General features: G+C 37.9%; 1 protein-coding gene across 10 annotated transcripts in view; it reads right to left on the bottom strand.

The window, feature by feature from the left end:
* The window catches only part of ATP2B2 (ATPase plasma membrane Ca2+ transporting 2), a 432,794-nt gene that overhangs the window by 301,656 nt on the left and 108,808 nt on the right, over positions 1-22,330 (bottom strand). For all 10 annotated transcript variants that reach the window (XR_005827588.1, XR_005827589.1, XM_040592327.1 and 7 more), the window contains exon 2: positions 20,370-20,421. The gene's annotated coding sequence lies outside the window, so the exon portion shown is untranslated. The remainder of the gene's footprint in view (positions 1-20,369; positions 20,422-22,330) is intronic.

A 22,330-nucleotide genomic window follows, 5' to 3' on the forward strand; every position in this document is an offset into this window, starting at 1 on the left:
AAACCTGCCAATAATTACCGATACAAAATTAAGCAGACTAGCCTATAATGTAGTGCTGAGGGTTAAATTTGGTGCCATCCTTATGAACTGTTGTGTAGTATCATCATAAAGAAAATCTAAACCGGTTTATCTAATTTCCCTGTATTGTTTTTAATAGCCTTATATATGCCTTGATGTATAAAGTAAGCGGTTATTTAGGAATCTGTCCTCCATCATTCTGAAGTGACTTTTCCTTGATGCTCATTTCCTGGCCAAAGTCTAAAAGAAAGTAATACAAAGAGAACTCCCAAGGTAACCTTGACCATGAAACAGGTGAGAGAAGCCCTCAACTCAGAGGATCCTCATTCAGAAACCACTGCATGTGGCAGAGGGGTGAAAACCCTGGAGAGTTTCTGGACTGGTCTTCAACAAAATCATAAAAGATGAGACTCCAAATGAGTGCTCCTCATAGGGAAGACTGTCCTCTTGTCACAGATTTCCTACAATTCCTTCAAAAGTCTCTGACATCTAATTGCAACTATCACACAAATTGTTTACAATGATTCTGTGCACAGCTGGAATTTTCCCAGAAATGTTTCCCAATACGGTCAAGTTCACTTGGCACATGATGAGCCAATTACAAAAGAGATTATTAATGGAGAACTGAGTGGAGTCCGCTGAATTATCCAGGAGAAACTTCTGCAAACACGTGAACTACTCCTCCTCTCTGCTCTTTATGCTTCGGTGCTCAGGGCACCAGCCCAAGAGTAGGGCCTGGTGAGTGCAGGTGAGCAGCGCGCCGAGGCGCCGCGCTCTCGCGTAGGAAGGAAGGCTAAACGGATTTGACCATCGCGATGGCCGCTACGCAAATTCACAGTGAAGACTTATGACTTCCCTTTTTACTTAATGGGAATTTTAAAGTAAATTCACTCATTGTTGTCCATGAAAAAGAAGTCCTAAAATCAAAAGTACTCACTCCATGCTCAACTGTTAAACAGAGGAACAGTCACATATACGTATTTTTCCTCTTTCAAAACTACCCTCAGTTCATGAAAACTTTGAGCTCTTTGGGTTACAGTAATGTGATAGCTACTGATGATCAACTAATAGCAGCAACATGATTAAGTTCACATAATTATTAGACATCAAGAAATGAAAAAAGCCCGAAGTATTTCCATATGATCCAAAAAGAATGCTTGATATGCAGATTTTGGTTCATTTATCACTAAATGAAACCTGAATACCATTAAGAACTCCAGGTGGGAGTTGGAAGAAAGTTAACCTGAGTTTCCAGCACAGCGTGCACCAACACAAGATGACTCCACATAAAGCTTGAGGAAATTTTATCAAGAGATATGAATGGAAAATTTAAATAATGAAAAGAGAAAAAAAACCTCTTATTAACTCATCTGCTATCCCCTATATTACAATGCTTTTTTAAAATGTTATCAAAATAAAGGTAATTAGTTTGCCATTCAATTACAGTACGTAAATGCTGCTGAAATTTTCATTTACATACATGTTTAACCATCATTTTTTCAGCAGCTGATCTTCAAACTTTGAAAGTGAGTGTAGAAAGTGTCTTTAATATCCTATTATAAAACATATACCAAATACAACTGAAAGTAATATGGAATAAAACACATGTAGAAATTTTCAATTTTACTTGATACTTCATAAATAACATGTTTAATTTAACAAGAAGTAATAAAAGTTGTCAAGTTAAAATTCTACTTTTTTGGTCCTACATCCTTGAAGATGTGAGAGGAAGTGTTAAGTTTCCACAGAAAGCGTTCTATTAACAAAGAGTAGGGGGAAAGAATTTTAAAAAACATCCTGTGCAATAGACTTTTCAGCTACCGGTAGATGAAAAAATACTGCTGTCAAGTGAGTACAATAACCATTAAATTTTGTAATAGTCTGAAATATAGTAAATTTCAATACAGTATCAAAATGCACTCAGGTACATGAAATACATGACACAAAGAACATTTATAATAACATTAGAAAGACCTTTAAATTTATATTCACGGTAATATAATTCTTTTTCATGTACTCTATACAGAAGTTAGATAGATGGAACTACATTTCTCTTATGCAGCTTGGCACAAGCCATTCCCAAGAGTGGGAAAAATAGAGTAAAAGAGGATATTAGGAAGTGATGTTTATAATTATTGTAAGAAACCTTTTTCATCTATAATATAGCAAACCTTCATCATCAGAGCAGAAGGCATACACAAATTCATAACACATTTTCTTAAATAAATGAGAATAACCAATACTTGGAATAACACCACCATCACTTTTTCCATTCTTGACCTCTCACATCCAGTTATAGAGATTATAGTACAAACCACAAAAACACCCATCAGATTTGGCTGCTTTTCCTAAACGTTGAAATTTGCTTTTCTAACAGGGAGGTGGATAAATATTTCCTCTGGCAATGACATACTAAAAAGAAATCATGGCAAGTTTCCACAGTGGTATTTCTGTAGCAATATCATCCACACTTGTATCTTCTCGAGCATGGCCTTGTTGTAGAAAAAGTAATGTTTGTTAGGACATGATGCAAAAAGCCATTTTTTGCCCATTCCTACCCATCAATACGTTGGATAAGCACCCACATTGTTCAGAGCACTTCAATATGTGTCTGTCTACTGCTAATTTAATGGATTTACTGCCAACTAACGTACCTGGATTGTACTTAATTATCAACCTCAAATCTAAACTATAATACAACAGCTGTTTAACCTGTTGCAGCTTAAATATAATAATAATCAATTAAATGTCCTATTTTCAACTAGTCAATAAATTCTTTTATTTATAGCCAGATGGTGATTATACCAGAAGACATCAGCAGCTTTCACAATTCAGAATTCCTTCACATTGGTTGCAGCACATAAATGGAGGAGATAATTTCCGGGGTCTACATAGCCTGAGTAGTAGTCATGATTTCTTTAAAATGGAGCGCAGGTGTTACATTAAGCAGTATCTTGTTTACATGCTTACACTGAATGTTGCAAAGTTACATTCATATATTACATTGTCAGTTATATATTCTTAGGACCAAAGTTATTCTGTAACACAACATAAAGTGAATTAAAATTTTAATTCCAAACCATCATTCCTTTCACCACTGTTTTGCATATGTACTTTTGTGATGGTCTAGTCAAAGCATGAGAACTCACACAGCACTTAATAAAAGATGCAAAATCAGCATATTGCACTTGAGGCACAGAATTCATATTTTAATGAATACATTGCACATCGCTAAACATCATTTATACATATTTTTTTCCACTCACATATTCTAAATTCAAGTCATCTTGTACTTCACAGTAAATTACGTTGCAAAGCAGGTGGGAATGAGTGTAAATATATATGTTGAGTTATGTCCAGCATAAATTAGCTACGGAAAATTCAAGAAGGCATACAAGCAAAAGAAAACTTTGAGTCAGGCCCCAGATACGTATTGATCTACCATTATATACGCTCTCCTTCCAGGTGAGACAGGTTATCTTACCTTAAAAATAAAGTGGACTCAAGTCCACACTTTCAAAGCTGTTACAAACTAAACAGCACTTAACAGTTGTGAATTTACTGATCCAAATTTTAGAAACCTCATATGGAAAAGGATCCAAGAAGATAAAGGTATGTAACCCACTATGAGAATGCCAAGGGGAACAGATTAAATATCTCAGCTTCATTTTAAGAAAGTTCCTTACTCTACAGAATAAAATAAGCTACAAACTTGTTTCTTCTTGCTTTTGTTTCTTCTTTTCTATCTTGGCTTTGGATACTCAAGAATCACAAAGAAGAAAATAAGAAAAAGGAAACAAAAGAAAACCATACTCTTTTTTTTTTTTTTTAATCCCATTTTAAAGCAAATTTAATGATATTTGCAATCATACTTGCAATATGCATTTTCCATATGAGGGCTACCAGCACTCAGATCTTAATACTACTACTGGTACATGCAGGCACCTCCATAGAACATTTTCAAAAGAACATAAAACTGCTTTTGTCTCTTGCCTAAGGAGTGTGAAGATGAAATTGCAGTGACGATTCCATTAGGAAAACCAAACCATGTGAAAACCTATTCTTGTTCTCTAAATAACTTGAATAGTTAAAGAAGTGGAACCATCCATTAAATACTACTACTACTATCAAAGCCTGCTATATACAAGCTCATTTGCCAGTCCCCATTCAGGGAGGTGGAAATGCAATTCAAGGTAGAAGTGACAAAACACAACACTTTCTTATATTCATAAGAGTGGTGGCAAATATATTTGGGTCAGCTTACTTCCATTTTTGACTGGCAGGGACCTTTTCTATCTATAATTACTATTAGCAGCAGAAAGCTCTCTCTTCCTTCCACTACCTTTTAGATAACCAATTCATTTTTTCAAAACATTCAAACCATAAAACTGAATTCCAAATATCCCACATACTATTTAACGCTTATTGTTCATAGGCATGGATGCTGTTCCAGAACAAAATACTGACTTTTTCTTAAAGTCTACAGCTGAGTCATGAGGCAAATAAAGAAAAAAGCTTTAGAGGGACTACTTTGTCCTTAGACCATCTTTTCCATCAAGTATTTGTGCCAAAAGAATGAGGGTATCATGTTAGTGTAAAAGGAAGAAATTTAATGTGGGACATTAACATAACCACTGTTATAACTATACTTTTAAAATTTCACTACAAACCTTTCCCGTGCATATATCTATAGAGGCATTTTTTGGTCAGATATTTCCTTGAGCTAAAATATTAGATACATAAAACATCAAGACAATACCAACACCATAAGCATTATCAATTTAGAAAGAGAGCTTAATCAGAGGTCTATCTAGTTCTGCATCCTGAATTGAACAGTGGCAGTACTCAAGTGCTTTGGAGAAAAAATGCTACAAAGAGAAATCTGAGAAGTCTGCAATCTGGTAAAACCCATCTACGTGGAAGGGTTGCTTGAACTGATTTCTAGCTCTTCCTTCAGAATATAAACAAGTCAAGCTTTAATTACAGTAAGCTTTCACATACAAATGGAATATATGTAGATTTTAAAAAGTCTGGAAAGCAGCAATTTACTTTGGAGTAATGTAATTTTATTTAATTGCTTCTAATTAAAATCATTCTACAAGTGTAAAACAAAAGTGTCTATTAATTCTCTGCATGAACTAAATTTAGATATCAATTGAGTAGCTTGTTCACAGTATTTACTATAATTATTGCAATACTTTTGTAACTTTGATGATTTAAAAGTTTTTGGACTTGATACCAAATAATAGTTTCTGCTGCATAAAGCAAAATATTCTTTCAAACTCCCAGTGCCTTTGTGCTCTGAATGTGACTCACTAAATTTACATTTTGTAAAAGTACATGTAGGAGTAAAAGCACTTATGTATTATCAAGAAATATGACATTATAATCCCATGAAGTTACTACTTATAGAAAAAAATAAAACTGTTCCCATTCTGTTCCATACTTAAGTGTAAAGTGAATATCTTCCATTAACTTTACCTTCTAAAGAAAAAGGACACGGTACTTTTGCATATATTTTTAACTTCAATTTTAACACAAAGTTTTAAAATCTGCCATGAAACATAAAAAATGGAAATATTTTTCAATAAAAGTTAACTCATCTGAAAATGATTTTTTATATTTAAAACTATTCACTGATTTGTGTCAAAGCTGACAGAAAGATGTGACCAAAGCTGAGGTGGAAAATTAAAGTTAAAAAAATGCAAAATATTCTACAAACATCTGTATTTTACAAATGGACCAACCTAAGGCCAAAAAAAGGTCATTTCTTTAATCTCTTCGCTTACCCACCTTAACCTGTCTCCACATTTTTACTACCTGGTTTCTCGTGTGGTTCTTCAACCCACAAAAAAAGCCCAACAAAGCAAACGCAATTTAGATCAGTGTGCCATTTTTAGGTGAAATTTGCTAATGGGAAAGTAAAGCCATTACTATTTTCTCCTTCTAAAACATCTTCTTCATGCAGATAAGCCTTTTTGTTCTCCAAATTCTTTAATACTCAAAAGTTACAGTCTATCACAAGAGAGACTTACGCTTGATTTATTTCACAAGGAGACCGCATTAACATATGGCTCGGCCACCCTATATCGTTCACCCCTCTAACACTTGAGCATATACCTCCAACAGTAAAGAGAGAATCGGCGGGGGAGGGGGGAAATGCAGAACCATCAGCTGCAGGTGGGTGTAAACTTACCCGTGAATCCCTTAACCCCCAGCGTTCACAGCTGAACTGCGTAGGAGTGGTCCCAAGAGTAAGGAGGTTACTCTCAGTTGTAACGTGGTTTTTTTAACTCACCTGCTCAAAAGAGAGGCTATAGCAGTGCCTGCAGCGGGGGGTGTGTGTGTGTGTGTGTGAGGAAAACTTCTGTAATAAAAAGAATTGGGTTGTACAGGTTAACAACGTTTTTCATTAGAAAAATGGTCTTAAACAATGCACAAGCTGTGACATAGCTATGGGCTAAAAGCTTGGGAACTTCAAAAAGCTGCTGTCGGCGGGCTCCTGCTGGAAAGCCGGGGGCAGACCAGGGGACAGCCGAGAGCAGCTCCCCGTCCCGTACAAAGGCACACATTTGCCAAAGCCATGGAGTGTGGAAATAAGATAGCTTTTGGGGGATTTAAATGGTGGCCGGGGGAAGAGAGCACATTTCTGTTAGTTAATGATTTCGACAGCCTATCACCATCAGTTTCCTTAAAGCAACCCACACAAAGAGCCTGCTGAGGTGGCTACACGCTGCCGCGCCTGGGCACGCGCGTAGTAAAGAAACCTCCGTGCAATGCACGGTCAGAAGCGTCACGATTTCAGCAAGGTGGAATCTCTCTGCCAGTGGAACAGCATTTACCTCTGCCTAATGAAATTCAAGTCAAGTTACTACCAAAGACCAGAATGAGATGATTTATGCCATGGCAAAACAAGAATGATAATAATAAAAAAATATATTGTCGTGACAGGAGCACACAGTGAACTACTTTCCTTGGATCAATTTTATTCCTTGCATCGCTGCATGGTGCTGACTAGACTACTTCACTGAATGGATCACCATGTGAAGTGGCCCATTACACATTTTCTTACCCCAAACTCCCTAAGTCTAAAACCAGGCTGTTAATTAAGAAAAGCTAAGGGAAATAAATAGCAGGGGTCTGCCACAGGCTGCTCAACCAGGAAGACCAAGCAGATGAGCCCCTCTACAGACAGACAGGAGCAGCCTCGTGTTCACAAGCCCTGGTCCTCATGGAGGGTTTCAACCACCCCAGTACCCGTTGGAGGGACAACACAGCAGGGCATAGGTAATCCAGGACGTTCCTGGAATGCGTTGACAATAACTGCCTTCTCCAAGTGATAGAGGAGCCAACGAGGAGAGGTGCTATGCTGGACCTTGTTCTCACCAGTGAGGGGCTGGTGGAGACGTGAAGGTCAAGGGCAGCCTTGGATGCAGTGACCACGAAGTGGTGGAGTTCAGGACCCTTAGGGCAGTGAGGAGGGTGCACATTACCCTGGACTTGAGGAGAGCAGACTTCAGCCTCTTCAGGGATCTGCTTGGTAGAGTACCAAGGGATAAAGCCCTGGAGGGAAGAGGGGCCCAAGAAAGCTGAGGAATATTGAAGGGTCACCTCCTCCAGTCTCAGGAACCACCCATCCCAACAAAGAGGAAGTCAAGCAAAAACACCAGGAGGCCTGCATGGATAAACAAGGAGCTCCTGGACCATCTCAAACACAAAAAGGAAGCCTACAGAGGGTGGAAGCAAGGACAGGTGGCCTGGGAGCAACACAGAGAAATAGACCAAGCAGCCAGGGATCAGGCTAGGAAAGCCAAAGCCCTGATGGAATTACATCTGGCCAGGGACATCAAGGGCAACAAGAAAAGCTTCTATAGGTATGTTGGTGATTAAAAGACAACTAGCCAAAATGTGGGCCCTCTCCAGAAGGAAACGGGAGACCTGGTCACCCAGGACATGGAGAAGGCTGAGGTACTCATCGAGTACCCCAGGTTTTTGCCTAGGTCTCCACCAGCAAGTGCTCCAGCCACACCGCCCATGTTGCAGAAGCCAAAGGCAGGGACTGGGAGAATGAACTGCCCGCTATAGGAGAAGATCAGGTTCAAGACCATCTAAGGAACCTGAAGGTGTGCAAGCCCACAGGACCTGATGAAATACATCTGTGGGTCCTGAGGGAACTGGTGGATGAAGTGGCTAAGACACTAGCCATCATATTTGAGAAGTCATGGCAGTCTGGGGAAGTTCCCACTCACTGAGAAAAGGGAACCATAATCCCCATGTTTAAAAAAGGGAAATAAGGAAGACCCAGGGAAATACAGGCCAGTCAGTCTCACCTCTGCCTGGCAAGATCATAGAGCAGATCCTCCTGGAAACTATGATAAGGCACATGGAAAATAAGGAGGTGATTGGTGACAGCCAACATTACTTCATTAAGGGCAAATCATACCTGACAAATCTGGTGGCCTTCTACAACACAGTTATAGCATTGGTGGATGAGGGAAGAGCAACTGTCATCACCTACCTGGACCTGTGCAAAGTATTTGACACTGGCTCACACGACACCCTTGCCTCTTAATTGGAAAGATGTGGATTTGATGGATGGACCACACCAGGCTGTGTGGTGTGGTCAACACACTGGAAGGAAGGGATGCCATCCAGAGGGACCTTGACAGGCTTGAGAGGTAGGCCCGTGCAAACCACGTGAGGTTCAACAAGGCCAAGTGTAAAGTCCTGCATGTCTGTTGGGGCACCTCCAAGCACAAATACAGGCTGGGTGAGAGAATTAATTGAGAGCAGCCCTGAGGAGAAAGACTTGGGGGTGCTGGTGGATGAGAAGCTCAACGTGGCCTGGCAATGTGCACTTGCAGGCCAGAAAGCCAACCGTATCCTGGGCTGTATCAAAGGCAGAGTGGCCAGCAGGTTGAGGGAGATGATCTTCCCCCTCTACTCCATTCTTGTAAGAACCCACCCACAGCGCTGCATCCAGCTCTGGGGCTCCCAACACAAGAAGGACACGGACCTGTTGGAGCGAGTCCACAGGAGGCCACGAAGATGACCAGAGGGCTGGAGCAGCTCCTGTGAAGACGGGCTGAAAGTTGGGGCTGTTCAGCCTGGAGAAGGGAAGGCTCCGGGGAGACCGTACAGCACCTGCCAGTACCTAAGGGGGCCACAGGAAAGCTGAGGAGGGACTTTTTACGAGGGCAGGTAGTGATAGGACAAGGGGGAATGGCTTTAAACTCAAAGGGGCTAGACTTAAGATTAGATATTAGGAAGAAATCCTTCCCTGTGAGGGTGGCAAGGTGCTGGCCCAGGCTGCCCAGAGCAGCTGTGGGTGCCCCATCCCTGGCAGTGCCCAAGGCCAGGCTGGATGGGGCTGGGGGGAGGTGGCCCTGTCTGTGGCAGGGTATGGAACTGGGTGATCTTTAAGGTCCCTTCCAGCCCAAACCAGTCTATGATTCCATAAAAATACACTTTAATAAACAAATAGGTTACATGAATACAAAATGTAGAGGGGATATTTAAAAATTCACCAAGATCAAAAGCAGGAATAATGAGTTAAATTAGGAAAACCATATTAAAGTGCCTGTTTTGAATATCTGAAAACTAAAACTTTGAAAATGTACTGTTTCAGGGAAAATTCTGTGGTGGCAGGAAGATACTCCCAATGAAACTTAAAAGTTTTTTCTTAACTTCAGCAATTCACTAACAAATCATCATTAAAGTCTTGATCCCTGGGGCATCTTAGAAGCACTTTTGCAGCATTAATAATAGGCCATTTAATTCCCCCAGTTGATTTCTAATTTCTAATTAGGTTTTAATTCATGATATAATTTAACTTTTCATTTTGATAGCCTGTATTCTTAAGGAAATAGGAATTTATCTTCCTAAACTAAAAGTTTTTACAGTCAAGATTGCTGCACTATGGTGTTCTTTCTGATTTTTTCCTATTTTCCTCAAACTGTTCTACAATATATCAAAGTGTTTATTACTGAAACATTCTGGTTTGCCCATATCTGCTTATTCTTCTCAGCTGGCAACGGCTCGATTTTGGAAATGTTTCATCTCTAAGGCCAGAGTTGGTAACATTCCATGAATTAGTATCTCAAGCCACATCAAAAGATCCTCTATACCAGGAACTGTCTTAAAACAGTCTTTCAGAGTCTCAACATGGAACATTGCATAAACTCCTCATTCCACTGCATATCACTAAAGAGACAAGGTACAGTTAACAAGGGCTTATTGTCCTTAACTTGACTTCTAGCTATGGACTGCTGCAGTACTTGACTCTCGTAAGGTTTCTACAGGATAGCTTCTTCTATTGCCAAACTAAAAAAAAAGAAAAAACCAAAAAAAAAACACCAAAACAAACAGAAAAACCACACAACACAAAACACCAAACCAAAAAAACCAAGCAAAAACAAACTAAAAAAAAACAACCACCAAAAAAACCCACAGAAACCTGCTGCTTTTTCATTATGATTCTTATTCCATTTTCTACTGCATCAGGTGTAAGGTTGCTAGCTTGGTACACCTATCTCCATGATCTCTTGTGATCTTAAACAGACTAGAACAAGAACTAGGATCAGGGTAGAAGTAGTAGTGGAGTAGAACAGAACAAGGGAAGAATTAGGGTAAAGTTGGAGTTAGAATAGAACATAATTTGAGTAGAACAGAATTTCTCATCAGTGCACCTCCACCTGCAATGCAGCACACTCCTAGCTCTCCCTCTGTGATTCTGGCTGCAGCAGCAACCTGCCAAGGAGCGATCAGCTACACCCTGGGAAACGTCCTCCTGCACCGAGCCATTTGGTCATTGGAGAAACATTTCAGGATCCTCCCAGCTGCCCAGGCCGGGGAGAAGAGTAAGGCATTGGGAAATGTTATTCTTTTGGTTCTTCATCAAATAAAGTCTGAGTTTATGACAGGAAAATCTACTGGGCATAAGGCATGTTCTAATTTGTTTTGTTCTAAATGTCAGCAAAAGACAGAGTCAAGCAAGAAAAAATTACAAGATTTTTTCTCTATGACATACAGCACTGCCTGGATGGGATTGACAGGTGATATAACACTCAGATATTTGTTCTGACCCACAAAGGTTAAAAAGCATCGTTTCATTGCAGTGTTAGCGTTTTCAATTGTACCAAACCTTCACATCAATGCATGTAAAAGAAATCGATTGCAATTTTTTCGGTTCATATTTTTTGAAAAGGCAGTATACATTCTTCATGCTAAAAGATATATTGTTTTTCTTCAGTTTACTGATCTCAAAATAAGCAAACATGACGACAATCTGATTTTGTCTGCCACAAAACAAAGAGCATATTCAGTTTGCATCGCTAAAACCTGTTGTGGTTATAATTTGAATTTAAACTTACATAGCATGGTCATTACCAAAAAACCAATTCCCCACTTGTAATCTACCATTAGAAAACCCCAAAGAAATAAACGTTGTCATTTCAGCTTTCCTTTTAGTTTGCTCTAAAGGATTTTGAAAGACCAGATGAAAAGTATTCCTTCCAAATAAACTGAAGATTTTAAACAAATCAAAGAATACTTCCAGACACCTTTCTTTCACTCATACCTTAATAAAGTTCTCTGAATAAAGAAAACTTAAAAGGAGATAAATAGCGTCTTTGGGGATAAAGAATTAGGGAAGGGCTCTAAGCATTACAAAATGATACTAGTGTTTCATTTCAATTGGTTTTATCTACTTAATCATTAAAAAAAAAGGCTTGACTTTCTTCTTCAGGGAAGGGAAAAAATATCATTTCGGAAGATGACATAACCATTTCAGTTTAATAATACATATGTAAATACAAAATGTGTAGATAATGCAATTTGTACGAAAAATTTAAAAAACATTGCTCCTCATCATTGAATTCAAAATAATCAGCATATTCTGCTGAAGACTCAATTAAAAAGCAATAGTCTGAATTTATCACTCAGTTGTAAGTATCAGTTCAGTTTGCAAGCAAAACAATATAAATCTGCAGTAAACAGCTAAATCATTCTGGAAGAGAAAGTTCAACCCCAACAGCAACAGAAAAGCCAGAACACTTTGATACCTCTCCAAAATCAAGAATATTTGGTACAACATATAATGTCTGAACAAACCATTTTAACTGGTCAAAATTTATAATAACCAAGAGGCACAATGAAAAAATATATAGTTATTTGGTTACTACATGTTACAAATTATTGCTTAATAATTATATTAACTTTTTTTTAATGGGAGATGGGAAGGGTTTGTCAGACCACGATACTGATGAAAATTTCCTAATCAAGCTTGACAGATAACCAAGTAAACAGATTGACAGATAGACAGAAATTGCACATGCCTCATTTCCTTTAAAAAAAACAGACTAAAAATAAGGTCTTACTAATAATTATCACTACATCTATTATAGTGACTATTACAGCATCCACAGACTTTGACACGACGTGCACTTGACAGAAAACCAGTGAAACCAGAGAACGTAGCACCCCAGAGGGCACAGGAAAACCAAATGGAATCAAGTAAGAGCATCTGTCTCCCCTACTTTTATTACTTCATTAATGTCTTACAGGTGTCCTGACCACTGGAGAGTTTCAACAGCGTAAAGAAGCTCGTGGGTGTGAGTTCCTTTACCCAGTTGAAGTCAATCAAGGAAGAAAGTGCAAAGATGGGGACAGCAGGGCAAGGAATGAAGACAGGTTTTTAAAACCTGGTAAACTTAGTTCTGGCTTTTCAGACCCAAGCCTAGCAGCTGCTCCAAAACATCAGCTGAGGGGGGGACGGCCAGCTATGTCAAAGCCAGGGAAAGTTGCCCCACGTTGTCCCAGGAAGCCCCTGCACAGCAGCAGGCTCTGGGAACGCAGAGCCCCGCAGCCTGCAGGACACGGCTGTTGCTCCCAGATTCAAGCAGTGCCCTAAGCGGTAACAGACTTGATTTCACTGTTTTCCTGTCCTCTCCCGTAAGTTCCTGTTCATTATTTTCCTATTTTCTATTTGGCATATAGGGATAGTATAATACCAAGTTTGAACTAGATTTCTCCATGACTATAAAAATATTTTTGATTAAACAGATGTCAGCAAAATTTTATGGAGTGAAAATTGAGTAACAGATGGTGAGGTCTGCAGAGTTCAAAGAGGCTGTAGTTTATTAAAAAGGAAATTTGACTAAAAAGTATTTTGCTGGAAATATTGAGGCAGTGTTTAAGCAAATGTAGAAGTATTCTTACTTGATAGAAAATAGTACGTTTTAAAAAAAAACTTAAGAAAATAGAGATATTCATGCCATAAACCTCAGACCATTAAAAAAGGGATTTTATTCTGCTTTCTTTTTAATGAATACAGCTTTTCATCCATGACATCAATTTTCTTAAAGAAAAATAATATACTTCATGGGGGAGAAAAAACTCTAACTACCAAACCAAAAATAACAATGACCTCAATTAAGGATCCTGGACAAAATACATCCTTTATGTGACACATAAGTTACTGTGAAAGCAAGTTTAGGAACACTTAACCAAAGATAATAAATAGTTATCCCAAACAACAGACAGTTATCACAAACTATTAAAGTATTAAACATAATCGCAAAAAATGGTATATGCCCTATAGGAAATGAGACTGAGAAGGATTATAATCCCTGACTACCATTAATGTATCGCCTCTTTTCCAGCTTTAGCACTTGGAATGGTTGGAAAACACGGCCACCAGTGGAATACAGACAGAAAGTCAATGAAATGAAAAGAACGGTATAAATATTATTATAACGTAATATGATTTCTCTCCCTATTCCCATGGTTCTCAAGTCTTTTTTTCAAGGTGGTACTTCAAACATCTTATTAAATCATTGGGGGAAAAAAACTAAAAGGCAAGTAATAGTTTCAAATTCATGACCAGGTTCATTCTGCATCAAAAAGAAAGCTACAGTACCCTATGGAACAGCAGCCAGTGAGCTGCTTTAAATGCCCATGGGGAAAGGCTTTAAGAAACATAATTGTTTCAGAGTACTTAACCACGTGGAAAAGAGCTACCTGTTCTGCACCCAGGTCAGTTCACCACTAAGAGACAACCCACAGTACCTACACGACATTGATATTTTCATTGCAGGCACAGAAGCAGGGAGGAGTCACGGTCGAGATGCTCGCCCAGAGAAGAGCCGAGAGCCCCACTCCCACCTGCACACTGTACCGGCCAGTGCAGCTGTGCTGCATCAACGACGCTCAGCTTCGCCCAGTGCAGTGCACTCCTTACCTCCCCTACCAAAAGCCAGCTGGACGCCAGTTCTGACTCTGACCTGATCCTGGTGCAGCACAACTCAGAGTTTTGGTAACGTCTTAGACTAGCATTAAGTACACGCTGATGTTACCAGTAGTAAAACGATGATGCGCACATTATTAGACAGGTATTTTTGATCTTGCATCTTAACTTCTCAGTGGTGACATCTACCAGATGCTTAAATGATGCTGTCTGGATTCCCAAGGCATATAGCCTTACAAAGACGTGGAAGCAGCTGTATCCTCACACTTCAGAAGTGCCATGCATTTTTCAGAAAGTGCTGAAATAAACTATAAACCCTCAAGACTGTGAATCCAGAACCATTTCTTCCAATTAATCAGCAGTAACATTTATGGTTTATGAACTAAGATCATGTCTTATTAGTGGGTTTAGACTTTTTGTACAGGTACAAGCTATTCAGAGCCAATGTTTCACTTTTACTAGTTATCCACCATTCCTTCCTCTGTACTGATTAATTCATCAGACACATCCAGGTATGAACACTGGTTCAGAGACAACAAAAAAACACATAAAAGTTCTTGGATTCATATTACTACCAGAGTATTTAGGGTCATGTTTGGTACAGCCCTCCAGCCTTCCCAAGGAAAAGAAATATTTGGTAACTGATCAGACTCAAGCATCTTGAAACCACATAAATATTGTCTAAAATATTTTCACATTCAGTGCATTTAAGCCTAGCAATTTAAAAAAGCACAAAAAAGAAACACTGAGGGGAGGTGGGTGTTAATTACTCCTATTTACAGGCTTCTTTTAGCAGTTTTCCATATCAGTTAAAATTGAAGTTGTATCTTATTTTCAGTGATTCAAAAATCAAGTCAAGTGACAGAAATTCGTCAGACAAATGAGAAACTACCTTTCCAGAGATGTAAAAGAAAATGCAGTTTACACATTTCAGGCATCATCTTTTACAGCTATTCTCTTCTGTTCTGAAGGCAAACACAATGATCAATCTACCAAAAATCCTGAAATAATTACCCAAATATTTCCTCTTTACCTTCAACTATTCAAGGATTCTATAGTTTTCCAAAGAACTCCTAAACACGGGACATTATGGGTTTTTAAGCATTCAGTGTTAATGGCATGAAAATATAACTCCAAATTTTAAAAGGAAGTTTCAAAAGCTTGACCCAAACTGACAACCTTGGTTAAGATTTTCATTTCTGGGTACTTCAGATAAAATGGCTGAGGACTTATAAAGAGGAGAAACCAGTTTTACAGCAGGGAGAAGGACAGTATTTTAAGTTGTGATAAAATTCTCAAATATAAATGCCCCAAGTTAAGGTGCCAGGGTGTTCCTTGTGTATTTTTTAAAGGAAGACCCACAGTGTACAAGATAATGCTAATATTACAATTGAGCTGATGGCACAAGGAATGATCATCAAAACTACATGAAAACTATATTTAAGCTCTACATGAGAGGCAGGTCCAGTATTTGGAAATATCCTATGGAAGGTCTCATTCTTACCAGTGCTGATGCTGAAGGAAGCATTCATAATTCTCTCTCTTACACCTGAATCTGTCAGCTGCACTTCTGGACTAACCTGTTCACCCCTGTGTTTTGGCTTTTGACAGCCACCAAAATACCTCCCCCAGTGCCACAGTCCCCTCCGGCATTGCACTAGGGTACAAAGCAGATTAAAGTTTTTTAGTGAGTGGACCTGGGAGAGTACACATGGGCAGGGGATTCAAAATAAAAAAATAAAAAAAATTAATTAGCTTTTATCTTACGGGGAGAAACCTGCTATATAGGAGAGAGAAGAATGGAAATAACTTTAAAGATCAGCATATTGTAGCAGTTCTCTAAATTTTGCAGTAAGAAGTGTTAACACTCATCCTTGCTTGTTTTCTGACATGCTTTAGGATTCACTGTGAATGTGGGAAGGGAAATCATTTGACCTCTTGAAGAGAAGGAAAAGGTCACTGTGAAGGTCGTGTCTGGAGAGAGATCACTTCTCCATATTCAGTGTCAATGTTACGGGGCCTTGGTCCAATTTCTCAGGGCCAAACCTAGGAACTACCAGTGTCGTTTATTATGAAATGACACAAGGCTTTTGCCTACAGGAAAAGAAAGGAAGTTCCGTAAGATTGTACAAAGCATACAAAAAGTACAATCTGATGGAACTTTCTTTTTTTCTACAGTGAAAGGCAGAAAAAGTCCATCTAAAAATACAAGATCATTTGCAAATGGATAAAGGAGGAAATTTCTATCAATATGCATAACAGTCCCAAAATTGAATTAATTTACTTAGAAATAATAATAACTTGTTAAAAGCATCATTTTAAGGACACCTTAATGAGTGATTGTCATCACTCTGCAACAAGAAGTTTCCGAAGAGCTGCCTATTGAACATTTTCACTAACAAATTATTGTTTAGATAAAATACAATGTCCATCCTGCACAATATTTGTACTGGAGAGCATAGTACACTGGAGAGATTCTATTCTCAGTCAATAATAATAATTTGTAAATTATGTGGGGGTTAAATCAGTCAATTGTTAGAGTTTGGTGTCGATAAACTTTTGAATAATGCAAACCACAACTGACTTTTTTTTTTTTTTTTTTCTGACTTACACCAGTACTATACTTATTACTGAGTGGGTAGCTCTATCTTTGATGAGAATTTATGCCCTTTTGAACTACTGGTGTAACCGCATTGGTGGCTAATGGACATGAGCAAACACGCCGTTAGGCAGGACTGCATTATCTGCATACAGAAATTTAGGGCAGACCCCAGATATTTTCACAGAGGATGCTGTACACTTTTTTTGGTTTTTTCCTAATTTACAGGACACTGTACCGTGCCTTGGGAATGTCAGCAGATTTCTGCAAGTGCTACAATATTTGTACAATACAATACAGCTCATTACCACTGTTGACACTCTCCAAGACATGCATGTCACAAGGAAACAAGGAAACTGTCTCACAAAATGCAGCTTCGCATTAAACGCCTTCTCTAATGGAAGCTGAAAAACACCCTACGCTATTCAAGATGATCATTAAAAAAAGAAACCAGTTAAAATCAGTCTGATTAATTGCTCTACTTTGCCAATTTGATAAACTTGCAGTCACTTCTCTGTCCCCCCTTCATTGGCTTGATCTACTTTGTAAATTAATCTAATTAAGAACACCTGCAATCAAAAGCCCCTTACTCTTACTTATGCACAGCATTTTTTAAAAGGTCAATTAAGAAAAAACATATTGCCACGAGAAGCATTTCTGGGATACAAGGCAGGCATACAAGAGGAGGCATATTCAGTAAATATAGGAACCACCCCCTGCACTCTCCAGTGTTTCATTCCCACTCTATTCAGTAATATAAACTGCATTCTTCAAGAGAATTCTAATGAAAAATTACAGCAGACAAAAGATGACAAATTATTCAAAGTAATTGCAAACCCCAAACCACACTAATCAGATAAACCATACATCAGAAGGTGAATAACGATGCCAGGTTCGATACCATAGGTATCTGAAAATAAACAGAGAACTTCACAAATGAAGCTCGGTATTTTTATACCACAATAGAAGCATGTAAACTGATAAAAAAATTTCAGAAAAATAAAGTTCAATATCATCTATAGGGGATATATTTTAGATAATAAAAAAATATTTGTATTTACAAGTCTAGATGTAGAACTCACCCTTGATTCACAACTGATAAACAATTATTTATATTTGCACCAGTTCTTCACGCAGGACATAATTCTTTGCAAATACAGTACAAATACAAAAGCTGCACTGCAGTAATTTTTAAAGTCTGAACTGTAAACTGATTTTCTTTTTAAAAACTAGTTGTACTGGTAGCTTTAATTGATCTCTCTTATTGCTGTTTCATCCTAATTTTTTCTTGTGAACATAAATTAGAAACAAAAGAGCCAAACAATTTTATCTATTATGCAGATTTGTTGATACTAGATTTGAAATAACTTTTCACAAAGTATTTTGTGTGCAGAATTTTCAATACTCTGCTTTAATCATCATTTTCTCCCTCTCAAAACCATTACAGAAAGATTGGACAACATACAATGATTTTTTTCCATTAAAATCAGAAAAGTTATGGTTTAGTTTGTTTAGTTTACTAAACTAAAAGTATGGTTTAGTTATCATCTTGATAAAAGTTAGAATGTGTTTTAAAAAGTTAGAATGACTATAATACTGTCACAGACTTTCCTAATTCATAAAACAATTTGCATTAGTAAAATTTAACCATAAGCCCTTGACATTACAATGGGTTCTTGTATTTTTTGTAAAAAATATTTTAGCTAAACTATTCCAGGCTTGGGGCCTTATGCAGTAATTGCTTAAAGAAATATCATGAACCCCTGCTTTAGAGAACATCTACAAAGCTTGCAGTGGATTACTGCTAGATGGACTCTAAAATGAAAGACACTTCTATCATGCCTTGGAGTGCAAAGTATCAGTCCAATACTTCACAACTAAGCATGTACGAAAGTGAAATTATTAATGGAGCCATTAACTGTCTATCTGGAGCTCCCAGATTAATTAAATTGGCAGAGTCAGTGCTAAGATCCTCACAGCCTTTCCAAACCTCCAGCAAACATCAGCAAAATTGTAGAACTGCTCCAAATATCACTATGTTGTACAGAAGACCATGGAAAAAACTCATACATTACATGGAAAAGTTGCTAGAATGAGGGAAAATGTATAAAACAAACCAAAATCTGGAAAAAGAGAAACTTAGGCACTGAAAGACCTGACAGATGTTAAGCTTTTGTTCTTGCATTAACTCTTATTCCAGAGTGATGAATAATTAAATGTTATATGCAATTGAGCTTGTCCTTGGTCCCGATCTGCAAAGATGTACATCAACTTTTACCACTGGCTGTTCAAGACCCTGCAAGCCAAACTGCTCCCACGGGTAAGTGTGCTTATTAAGAAGCCGATGAATATGCCAGGATTAAACATTTTTACTCAGGAAGCAGCAGTACATTTATGAATGTGACTGGACGCTCAGAAATACCAAGAAGCAACTTCACTGCATGTGTCTATTGATTACCTTGACAGCTTAACAAGGCAGACTTCCAATGGCTGACTGAACTTAAGTGAACTAGGGAAGAAGATTAAAAGACTGTGTCCCTTAAAGCCTCGGCCACTCCTCTGACATCTCTAATCCCATCAGCTAGGGAGAGTTCTTCATTAACTTCTGGTCTCAGAGGTAGAGGTCACCGAGTAGCACAGACATCCTTTGGCAGGTAAGGAAGAACTTACAAGGTAAGAGAGGGGAAGAAAAAAAAAAAAGGGAAAAAATAAAAGAGGGAGTGGAACCACATGAGGATTCCTGCTACTTCCAGTAAAAAGCAAAAGGAAAAATAATTATTTAAAAAATACGTATCAGTAAACCCAGAAATACAGAAGGTGTTTTCTACTTAGCAGCTCAAAAAAGAACAGAACATAGTTGGAAACCATTTGATAAATGTGAGGCTTAATTCCAAAATCTGGTTTATTTTCATGTCATATCCATAATAAAAGTGGCAATTTGCTAATATTTGGAGGAGAAGGGGAACAGAAGAAATGTGTGCTGCTTCGGAGGAGCACAGGGGCTTATTTTGCCTATAGAAAATGAGTTTATGAAATATTTTTAACAGAGTTATTTTAAGAAGCGCCAAAGAGTTGGCAGCCATGGAGAATTACTTAGCATAGATAAAGAGCCTGAAGACATGGAGCCTGGACAAAATAAGATTCACCGGACCCCAAGCTGGGCCCGTTGTTTTACTGTTTGCATGTTGTCATCTGGGGACCAGCCATGAATTAAATAACGCAATGGCATCCTAAACTACAAAAATGGTCCTGTCCTGCACCGTCTGCAATTTTTAACACAACCATTGAAACTTTGAGGCCATTATCAGATTCTTCACAGATTTTTATAACTGATTTTGCACTGGATATTGTGTAAAACTAGAAATTTGTCACTAAATCAGTAGAAAAGATAAAGACTAAATTCATATCAGCATGTTTATGATGATTTAAAGTGACTGACTGACAAAATAATGTAATAACCCCTGGAATGATAACATGTATAACCTAACAAGATGAAATAAGGCTTACCGTGAGCATAGCGCACAGCGTGATGAAATCTTTGTGCCACAGCATTCAAACCCTAATAAAAATAAAGAAAAAATAGTTTTAATTTCAGAAATATAAATTATGACTAGATATAATGAATGTAAAATCAGACGAAAAAGCAGTCCATTAAAAACATCTGGTTTCATATTAAAACCAAATGGTTTTATTGCACAATTAATAAAATCAATCTTATCTCTTCTGTATTACTCCCTAATTGCAAACTTAAGTCTTAATAAAAAGTAAGACCACACCTTCCAATACAACTGAAGCATTTAAAATTGTCTCGCTCAAAATCAAAATAATAATACATGTACAAGCTACTACTCTTGCTGCCATTTGTAATTATTCTGTAGTAGCACTGAGGTCTATAAGTCTTAAATAGAACTGGTAACCTCAATTTGTCTTAAATTAAATATTTTGAAGGGAAAAAGTCTAGTAAATAAATAATGTATAAATCAGGCTATCTGAAATATTTACCTCAGTTACTTTTGGAGGAGATGAAAAAAACGTATTTTCCTAGAATTACATCAAGAGAAACATCTAGATATCTCTCTGGTTCACGAATTTAAGTACAGAATTATCAAATTTTCAACAAAGAACCTATTTTAAAACCTTCTGGAGATGATTTTAAGCAAGCAGAGATAATGCTGTGGGTGTTTCACATTTGTCAACACACATCTTGATAAGCATACAGCCTCTTTAGTAGATACCATCTTACCTCTAGTCAGGTAATTGTTTCACTCAGCTGTGAGATTTACAGTTACATGGCAATGACAGTCTCCTAAGAGTTTCAGAATAAATACATTCAACATCAATTTCTCTTTCAGCTTTTCAAAGCACTACTGGAACGTATCAAAACGATACGCAAACTGCATGTACATTATGCTATTAACAGCCAAAAAAGAAATTCTTTGAATCTATGAGTTTCACCGTGAACACTGCACACCTGTTCAGGTCAGAAACTAAAAGGATGATACAACTTATTTGAGAGTCAAGGCTAAGTTAGGTAGGTGACACATTGTAAATGAAATTGAAATCTAGCCAAAAGAAAGGCTAACCCACTCGATAGGTGTACTAGGACATCTAATTACTTACTACAAGCGATCAAAATATCTTTCTTTCATCCTATGCAAACAGAAGTATATTTGCAGTAGTTCCCCAGCGAAACACCTTGCTCCACTACCTGGGCTACCAACATTACTTTTCCACATCTATTCTGGAGATTTCCCATTATGGAAATTCATGTAAAGAGCTAGAAACTAGAGCTCTATCATTTCAAATTGCACACGTGATACTGGAGCTAAGCAAAAACAGTCCATCATCTTCATAAACTGGCAATGCAATCTGTACATCAGATACCATGCCAGGCAATTTTTTGAGTAACTCCGAGAATCAAACTAACTGCAAACAGGGAGACATATATGGGGCAATACCTAAATGCACAGCTTTAAAGTACAGCAGGTCTAAACAACTTAAACAGTAGAGATGACAATGATGCTAAGTAAGTTAAATGAGTAAGGAGGAGGACTGCCAGCGCAGGACCTGAAGCAGCACAGACGCAGTCAAGTGATAGAAATACTTATTCTGTTTTGTCTACACCACAGTCCCCAGTGCTCACAATTTGAGGCTCAGGGTGCAAGAAGTGTCTCTCTGCCTAACTGTACAGGTATGTCATTAAACCTCCCACCCCCTTTTGCCTCATCAGTAAAGTACTTCCACTTCTATGAGACTGATTTTGAGTACAAATTCAGAAGATAACATAGAAGTGCTCAAATACTAGGATGATTAATTCAAATAAATGTCTAATCAGTATTCTCAATATTATTTCTCTGGCTCTATAGACACTCAACATTTTCAGACTGGGAAAGGTAACAAAACCGCAGCCCAGGATCATAAAATGGTAAGTCCCAGAGTAATCAATGCTAGCTTTAAAGTGCATTGTT

Source organism: Falco naumanni, chromosome 4 (assembly GCF_017639655.2).
Source record: "Falco naumanni isolate bFalNau1 chromosome 4, bFalNau1.pat, whole genome shotgun sequence".
NCBI classification, from domain to species: Eukaryota; Metazoa; Chordata; class Aves; order Falconiformes; family Falconidae; genus Falco; species Falco naumanni.